The sequence below is a fragment of the Egretta garzetta genome, unplaced genomic scaffold (genome assembly GCF_000687185.1).
Source record: "Egretta garzetta isolate BGI_Z169 unplaced genomic scaffold, ASM68718v1 scaffold3, whole genome shotgun sequence".
Taxonomy (NCBI): domain Eukaryota; kingdom Metazoa; phylum Chordata; class Aves; order Pelecaniformes; family Ardeidae; genus Egretta; species Egretta garzetta.
In genome coordinates this window covers 100,571-109,024 of record NW_009259099.1, presented here as the reverse complement: position 1 = coordinate 109,024, position 8,454 = coordinate 100,571, and positions in this window count along the sequence as shown.

The window sequence follows — 8,454 nt, the reverse complement described above, 5'->3', positions numbered from 1 at the left end:
AGGGGGGCTGTGGAATCTCCTTCTCTGGAGATATTCAACCCCCGCCTGGACGCTGTCCTGTGCCCCCTGCTCTGGGTGAGCCTGCTTGAGCAGGGGGGTGGGACTGGGTGAGCTCCTGTGGTCCCTTCCAACCCCTGCCATTCTGTGATTCTTAATTCAAAAAAAAAGAGATAAAGAGAAGATTAAATTATGAAATTGAATTTAGAAGGCCATTTCTGACAAGGTTTTCTGTCTGAAAAGGCAGACATGGATGTGATTGTGGGCCACCATTGGATGATGCTGTCCATCAAAGGCTGATGTTCCCCATTGCCGCTGGAGTTGATGGCAGCCCCTTGGCTCTTGCCCGAGCTTGCTTCAGCCCAGCAGAAGAGGAAAGTGCCTGCAAAGCGCTTCTCCACCAGCCTTAAGAGCTGGCGGTGATGCTAAGTGCCCTAACGATGCGATGTTTGCGACCGCCATCCTGTTTGCACAGGGTTATGGGAAGCGGGCGAGAGGATTTCATGGCTCTGGGAATACAAAGGGCAAACACTGCTGAAAGGATAACACGTCTGTACAGCAGAACAGAAGATACACAGCTGCCCACCGGAAGCCTTCTAAATAAACGGTGGCCATTAAACACACAGTCGCAGTCTTGCAAGGTGCAGGGTGAGAGGGAGGTTATTTCTATTTCTATTATTATTATTATTATTATTATTATTATTATTATTATTATTATTATTATTATTATTTTGTGTGATATTGGCACATTCTGAAACGAGGCAAGAGGTTTAGGGAGGGCTGGGAAATGAAGGCAGGCAGCGTTCCCGCTGCTTTTGCCCTGAGCTACAAACCTCCCTGTGTTAAAGATGTTTTCTTCAAACACAGGTTGCCACCCCTGCTTCATGCAGGGCTACAAAATATTCAGGCATCACATTCCAAAGGGAAGGAAGACAAGCTCCTTTCTGGGGACTCCTCCGGCTCCATGGCAGTGCAAGCCCTGGCTTTAGAGCATGGATTTGAGCACTTGCTGAAGTCCCAGCGAGTTCAGTGCTTGAGTGCTTTGCTGAACAGGTTTGCCTTAAATATATATTTAACGGTAGGCATTTTCCAGCCTGGGACCTGGCAGTAATGGACACATCAGCACCTGGCAAAGGGTTTTTCTCACCAGGATCTCCCAGTGCTTCGCAAAAGGGGAATGAGATGCTGATCTGCTTTTAGGGAAGGGTGAAGAAAGGAAGAAAATGGGAAACGGAAGGGAACATTTAAACAAAAAAGTAAGAGAAAAAGTAAAAGAATAAAAAAGAAAGAGAAACAGAAAGAAAAAGAAAAAAAAGGAAAAGAAAAAGAAAAGGAAAAAAAAGAAAAAGAAAAAGAAAAAGAAAAAGAAAAAGAAAAAGAAAAAGAAAAAGAAAAAGAAAAAGAAAAAGAAAAAGAAAAAGAAAAAGAAAAAGAAAAAGAAAAAGAAAAAGAAAAAGAAAAAGAAAAAGAAAAAGAAAAAGAAAAAGAAAAAGAAAAAGAAAAAGAAAAAGAAAAAGAAAAAGAAAAAGAAAAAGAAAAAGAAAAAGAAAAAGAAAAAGAAAAAGAAAAAGAAAAAGAAAAAGAAAAAGAAAAAGAAAAAGAAAAAGAAAAAGAAAAAGAAAAAGAAAAAGAAAAAGAAAAAGAAAAAGAAAAAGAAAAAGAAAAAGAAAAAGAAAAAGAAAAAGAAAAAGAAAAAGAAAAAGAAAAAGAAAAAGAAAAAGAAAAAGAAAAAGAAAAAGAAAAAGAAAAAGAAAAAGAAAAAGAAAAAGAAAAAGAAAAAGAAAAAGAAAAAGAAAAAGAAAAAGAAAAAGAAAAAGAAAAAGAAAAAGAAAAAGAAAAAGAAAAAGAAAAAGAAAAAGAAAAAGAAAGCTGGCAGGTGTGAAATATGTTTGTGATGGGAAGATCAGACCTAAAGCCTTAGGGCTTATTTGCACATAGAAACCAACCGGGAATGTGGTCAGGTGTGAATCTGGAGCCCAGAAGCTACTCAGTTCACACTCAGAGCTACTCAGAAGCAGCCTGGAAATGCTCTCCTGGACCCCAAAGCCTTCCCCAGCCGTGGAGAAGACATTGTGCGGCCCCGCGTGGGCTGAGCTCTGGTACCAGCAGCCCTCCGCTCGTGACCGTCTCTGAAGTACTCACCAAGCAGGTTTCCTTGCAAAGAAAAATTGCTTTTCTTTCTAGATTAAGCAACTTTGTTCCTTTTTTTCTTCAGCCTCACAGTTTCTTTTTCATGATAGCTGGGAAAAGGGAACCGAAATACAGACACAGGAAAAACCTGACAGTATCCAGCTTAGTAGGGAATCCGGGGCAGCTTTTTGCTCTTAGATCTGTAGCACAGCTCGCGTCTTTATTAGAGAGGTTGACAACTCCTCTTATTTGTCTGTGTGATAGATCTCCTGTAGTAAAAGGCTGTTTCCAGCTGGTGATAGCTGCCATATGGGAGCATACACATATATAAGCAAAACATCAGTACCCCCCACAGAAACCGTCCGCAGGCTGGTCAAAAATTCTTCAATTTGAATGGCGTGTGAAATGTCATGTGAAATGCAGTCCCTCAGTAAGAAAATCACGGGGAATGCTATTTTCAAACAAACTCTTTAATTAAGAATGTTTTCTTTAGTCTAAAAGTTTGACTTGGTTCTAGAACAGCAAAAAAAAAAGCCCACAAAGCCGATCTCATCAAGACGAAACAAGAGAATGGGAGAACTGGGGTGGGGGTGGAAGAGAAAATTTAGGTTGTAAAATGCTAATTAGCTTCTGGGAATGCAAACCCATTTGTTTGGGTTTTGTTTGTTTGTTTGCTTTTTGGCTGCAAATACATTTACCATGAAGACACACAACTGCATTCAACCTGGGGAAAAGCAGGCTGGATGCCAAAGCTGCGCTTGCGGAGGAGATGGGGTGGGATAAGCTCTTTGCCCCCCCCCCCCCCGAGGCACAGACACGAAGCCGTCACAGCTGTATCGTATCCTTCAAAGCAGGTAGAATCTCCTGCTCTTCACCACCGTGTGGTTTATAGGAAAGCGCTGGCGTTTGCCCATTTGTTTCGCGTTTGGACGGTGTCACCCACATTTGCCCCCGTGACGGGAGGCAAGCGGGACTGGGAGGTTGCGCTGTGTCCTCCCCTCCTTCCCTCTTGCCGTGACTTTCTCCCGCTTCTGCCTGCAAATCTAATAAAACACAACCCCCGTGCATTTTGCAAAGCCTTTAATTTAAAATACTACCCCTAAATCCGGTCAGCTTTATTTTGCCACGCGTGGTTTTTTAGCTCTATTCGCTGCTCTTGCATTTGTTCTGCCGTCTCCGCTCTGAATGCCCTTAGAGCTGTGGTCAGGGTTTGCTCCAGGGAGCACATCTGCCCTTGCACGCCTGCCTTCGTATGCCTTCCCTGCACAAAATGCCACAGAAATGTGCTATATGTTGCCTATCTGCTCTATATTAGCTGTCTGCTCTATGTGATCTGTGTGCTATGTATGGTCTATGTGCTACACGGCGTATTCCAAATACATTTACACACAGTAATTGTCATATGCACGAGTAGTTTTTTGCCTGGGATCACCCAGGTTTGTTTTATTTTCCAAAGGCAGCTCCTGGGGACACACCAACCTCCAGCCTGCGGAAGGGTCTGTTGTTTTTCCAAGGTAAACAGTCTAATATCCACGCTGGCTCCCGCTCCGAAGGCATTAGCGTACGGATTACATGTAATGCAAGCCATTATGCAATGCAGCCCGGATTACGGCCCGATAAACTCCCTGGAAGCGTGAAGCTTTGCAAAGCCGAAGCCGTCTTTAGCAGCCCTTGAGCCATAGTTACCGATGTGATGCTGCTCGCATGTGGAGGCGTTCAGAGGCTCGGGCCCTGCAGTTTTTAGCTTCCCATTCCAAATCACCCGGGTTGCTGAGGCTCCAGCCCTCCCTCCCTGGGGACACACCTTGGGATGGGGTGCCCAAAACCCCAGGGGAGGCATTTGCGGTGTTTCGGCATCCGTCGGGGATGGATGGGGGGTGCATGCCTGTCTCGGGCTGCGATGCCTTTTTGTAGCAACCTCAGGTCCTCTGCGGTGCCTCCCTCTGCTCAAATGCTGCCCACCTCATCCAGAATTACACAGCTGGCTGAGGTCTGCTGTAAGGTTTTGATGTCCTCGTGACCTTTTTTTTCCCTTTTTTTTCCCCCCAATCCAACACTATCTGCTTTTTTTCCCTGAGCTGTAATAGCACCGTCCTTTGCCTTTTTGGACTATTGTGCTAATTGGGTTGGAACAGAGGCTTTCATTACCGAAAGCAATAGCTTGCCATTGGAGTGGCACCAATTATTTCTCTATTGGATGCAGAATTATTTAATCTGAGGCCGGATTTTGAAGCCAGCGGTATGGGGGAACAGGGATGGCCCCACCAGCCCAGCCGTAGGGACATGGGGCTTATTTATTATCTGGGAGAGGGGCACGGGCAGGGCATCACCTGCTTTTCAGGTAGGTTTTGGGGGGCTGAGATCTGACAAAAGGTGACCCGCTGCAGGAGCCAGCTGGTGTCAGGATTGCCTGAGGCTGAGCTTTAGCCCGTTCGAAGGCACTGCGTCTGTCTGTCGTGGAACATGAGAGAACCTGGAATTGCAATGGTCACTGATAACGAGAGAGCTGGTGGGAATATTAATCTTCCTGCTTTCGAGGTTAAGCTTAATTAACCTCTCACTATCAGACACCAGGATGAAGCCTCGCAGGAGGGACGGAGCACCCGAGAGTTGCCGGTTTCCATCCCTTGCAGCAATAGGGATTTTGTCCAGCCTTGCCCAGGTGATTCGGTAACGTTCCCGCCCCAGCAGCCCAGCAGCACTCGGGAACCTCATCATCCCCTCCCGAGCTGGGACCGAAGGATGCAAATGGTGAAGTCACTGATGAATATAGGAAAAGCAAAATTTCCTGGGGTGGGGGTTGGTGGGATTTGGGGTTGCCACCACCTCTCTGGGTTGGCAAAGCCAAGCAGAAGTTGCGGAGCAGATGCACTAAAATACACTCGGTCCAGGGGAAATACTGCTTCAAGCTGTTGTAGGGTATTAGGACCGTACAAAGCCGGGCTGCGCAGTAGGGATGGAAACCTCCAGGCTTCGTGGCGCCTGCAGAGCAAGACCTTTTCTAATCCCTGACTTCTGTGCAGCTAATGCAGGAGATTAAGGGAGCCAGGACAGATGCTCCGCTTCTGCAGAAACGCCCGACTTGGCTGCTGTGCCACACGTCGGGGTTTGTCCTCCCCAAGAGCTGCTGTTGAAAGCGGGGAGAGAGGGAAAGCAGCAAGGAATCACCTCTGGTTAATTCCAGCTCTGGAGCCCTCAGCACAAGGAGGACATGGACCTGTTGGAGCGGGGCCAGGGGAGGGCTACTGAAATGCTCCGAGGGCTGGAGCCCCTCTGCTCTGAGGCCAGGCTGGGAGAGTTGGGGGTGTTCAGCCTGGAGAAGAGAAGGCTGCGGGCAGAGCTGAGTGCGGCCGGTCAGGGCTTAAAGGGGGCCCAGAGGAAAGGGGGGGACAAGCTTTTTAGTAGGGCCAGCTGTGTCAGGACAAGGGGGGATGGTTTTAAACTAAACCAGGGTAGGTTTAGACTGGATCTAAGGCAGAAATTCTTTACAATGAGGGTGGTGAAACCCTGGAACAGGTTGCCCAGAGAGGTGGTGGAGGCCCCATCCCTGGGAACATTCCAGGCCAGGTTGGATGGGGCTGTGAGCAACCTGATGTGGTTAAAGGTGTCCCTGCTCCTGCAGGGGGGTTGGGCTGGGTGACCTCTGGGGGTCCCTTCCAACCGAAACCATTCCATGATTCTATGATTCTATGAAATAAGAACGCACACATCCACGAGGATCAGATCAGCCCTGCATGGGAATGGGAATGCTGCCATGCCGGATTAAACCCCTGTCCGTCTCCTTCAGCATCCTGCACTGATACTGGCCATGGCCAGATGTTTCTGGGGAAGGTGTAGGAAAGTCCTGGAGCAGTCAGAAACCCCTGCAATATTTCCTCTCCTCTGCCTCCCTGCCCTATTTCTCTGCCAGGCAGAGGGGACCATGGTGGCTGCTTTGCTCGGGGCTGCAGGACAGGCTCTTTAGTGGCTAGTGGCTGAGGTTGCAATGTGACCCGTGACACCCTGCCAAAAGGCACCAGGGACATGGCGGGGACAGTTGGCTCCAAGCCTGGGGCACAGCCCTGGGCTCTGCTGCTTGCTCCTGGCAATTCTGCAGTGTCCCAGCAGCATGGACACAGCCTTAGGAAGTCCAGCCAGCTCAGGTTATTAAAGAGAAGCGGGAGGAAAAGCGCGGCTCGGTGAAGAAAACCCTGAGGACTTAAAGGATGGGCAGAGACGGGTGAGCGCTGGTGGCCGGTGGCTGGAGCTGGGCTCCGTCCCCCAAGACTGGCTCCCAGGAGGGGAGCAAGGCAGTGGCTGGAAACACTTTGCAGCATTTTTTTTGTATTTTAAGTTCTTCCTGTCCCCCAGCAGCTCATACTTGGCAGGTTAAATCGCTTTGCCTCCTTCTGGCACTAAACTCACTGGAGGCAACGCCGCAGCCCCTGCTCTGTCCCCAGCTGCGGTCCCAGGGGACACAGGACATGGATTTTTCCGAGCCATTCCCTCCGGCAAAGGCAAATGATGGGTGAAGCCCAGGAGTGGCCCGCTGGGGACAGGCACTGAGTCCCCAACACGTCCCCCTGCCTCAGTGCATAACTTCAACACCTTCCCAGCCGTAGGGCAGGACCTTGTCCTCGCCTGCCCCTGCTCTCATGTTATTGTCCTCCTTGACACTCGGATCCTGTTGCTTGTTGCAGGGTGAAGGACGGGTGCCCATCACGCTACTGCAGATGCATCTTGTGTTGAGCATCCTCAAGTGCAGCCTTGCTGCAGAGGTGCTGATTTTTTTTTAATTTTTTTTTTTTTCTCCAGAAATAAGACCCATCTTTTCTTAGATCTGCAAGGCTAAGTGAGCAGAGGAGTTGATTACCACGGGCATGAAAAATTTCTTAACTCTTTAAATCCATGAACAACTCGCACCGGTTTAGTTACGAAATCCCCGTAAAGCCCCTGTGGTGTGTTCTGCCGGAGAGCAGACATGCTTGTGGGGTCCCTTCCCTTGAGAAACACTGAATCCAGGGAGCGATGCCCCATGGCCTGATGCCTCCTCAGAGGATAGCCATGATTTTTGTCTCAAGTGGCTCTGTGTTGCTTTTTCCCTGGCCAAAGTGGTGGAGACCATGGAGGCAGCTTGTTTTTCGCTGGGGATGGGGCTGATGCCCATACATCTCAGCTCACTGGTGCCGTTCATCCTTGGTTCGCTGTTACCCACCGGCCTGAAATGCATGGAACTTGCCAGTCCCAAACATGCTGAAAGCAATGAGATGCACCTGGTGGCATGAAACGTGTCGCGGCAAAAGACCATGGTGCTGGGTATCGAATATAACGTATTTTAAAGGATTTTACATATTTTAATATATGCATTTAATATTTTAAAAATGTATTTTAAACTTGCAAATCTTCTGAGGTCCAGGAGGAAATACAACGAGCAGCACCATCCCCTGATGCATTCAAACAGCTCTGATCTTTTAACTCTGCCTTTCGCCGTGAGCCTCAGCATCCCTCGCTGGCGTGCGTGTGGGCAGAGTCACATAGAATGTTACAGGCACCAAGTCCTACCAGTTTCAAGCCAGGCTTTGGGAGACTCTTTGTGATGAAACCCAGGCCATTAGTGAGTGCTTCATTTTTTTTTCCCCACTAGGATATTACCAGCAGCCTAAATGGATGTTTTATATATATATATATTAATGTATCCTGCTTTGTGGGCAGAACCACGTAGTGAGCAATCTGTGCGCTCCAAACAAGATAATGTGATGATACAGTGGACCCCCTGCTTGGCTGGAGATTGCTAGATAATATGTGGTATTCTGGTGAGATAATAACCCGAAATGGAGTGAATATTTCCCCCTGCAGCGTTTACATCAAATACTTAAGGTAGCCCTTTGTGGACAGAGAAGTCAGAGGTGGCGTCATCTGACTGGAGAACAAATAATACTTCAAAAGGGGGGAAAAAAGAGCCAGTCATCGAGATGACTTTGTTTTCTTGAGCTTGCAAGGCTGGGAGGCTGTGGGGTGAAAGGGGAAGGAGGGAATAATTGGAGTTGTGAAGTGTGGACAGCAAGCTCGCTGCTGGGTGAGTTAATGAGTGCTATGAAAATTAAATCCCCATCCGGAGAACCCCATATCAAGATGCTCTCCTTTGTGTTTCTTCTTGCTGGCTGTCAGTAGGTACTAGAAAATGGGACGCACGGTGGTTTTGCCATAGATGATGCCAGGCCAACTTGCCGTCACCCCATTTCTTTCTGTGAAAGGGAGCAGACTTTCTAGGCAAGGAAAATACGGTGGCTGCGCTCTGCTCCCCTTTCCCAAAGCATCGTCCCTGCTCCATGAGGAGATTACAGCAGG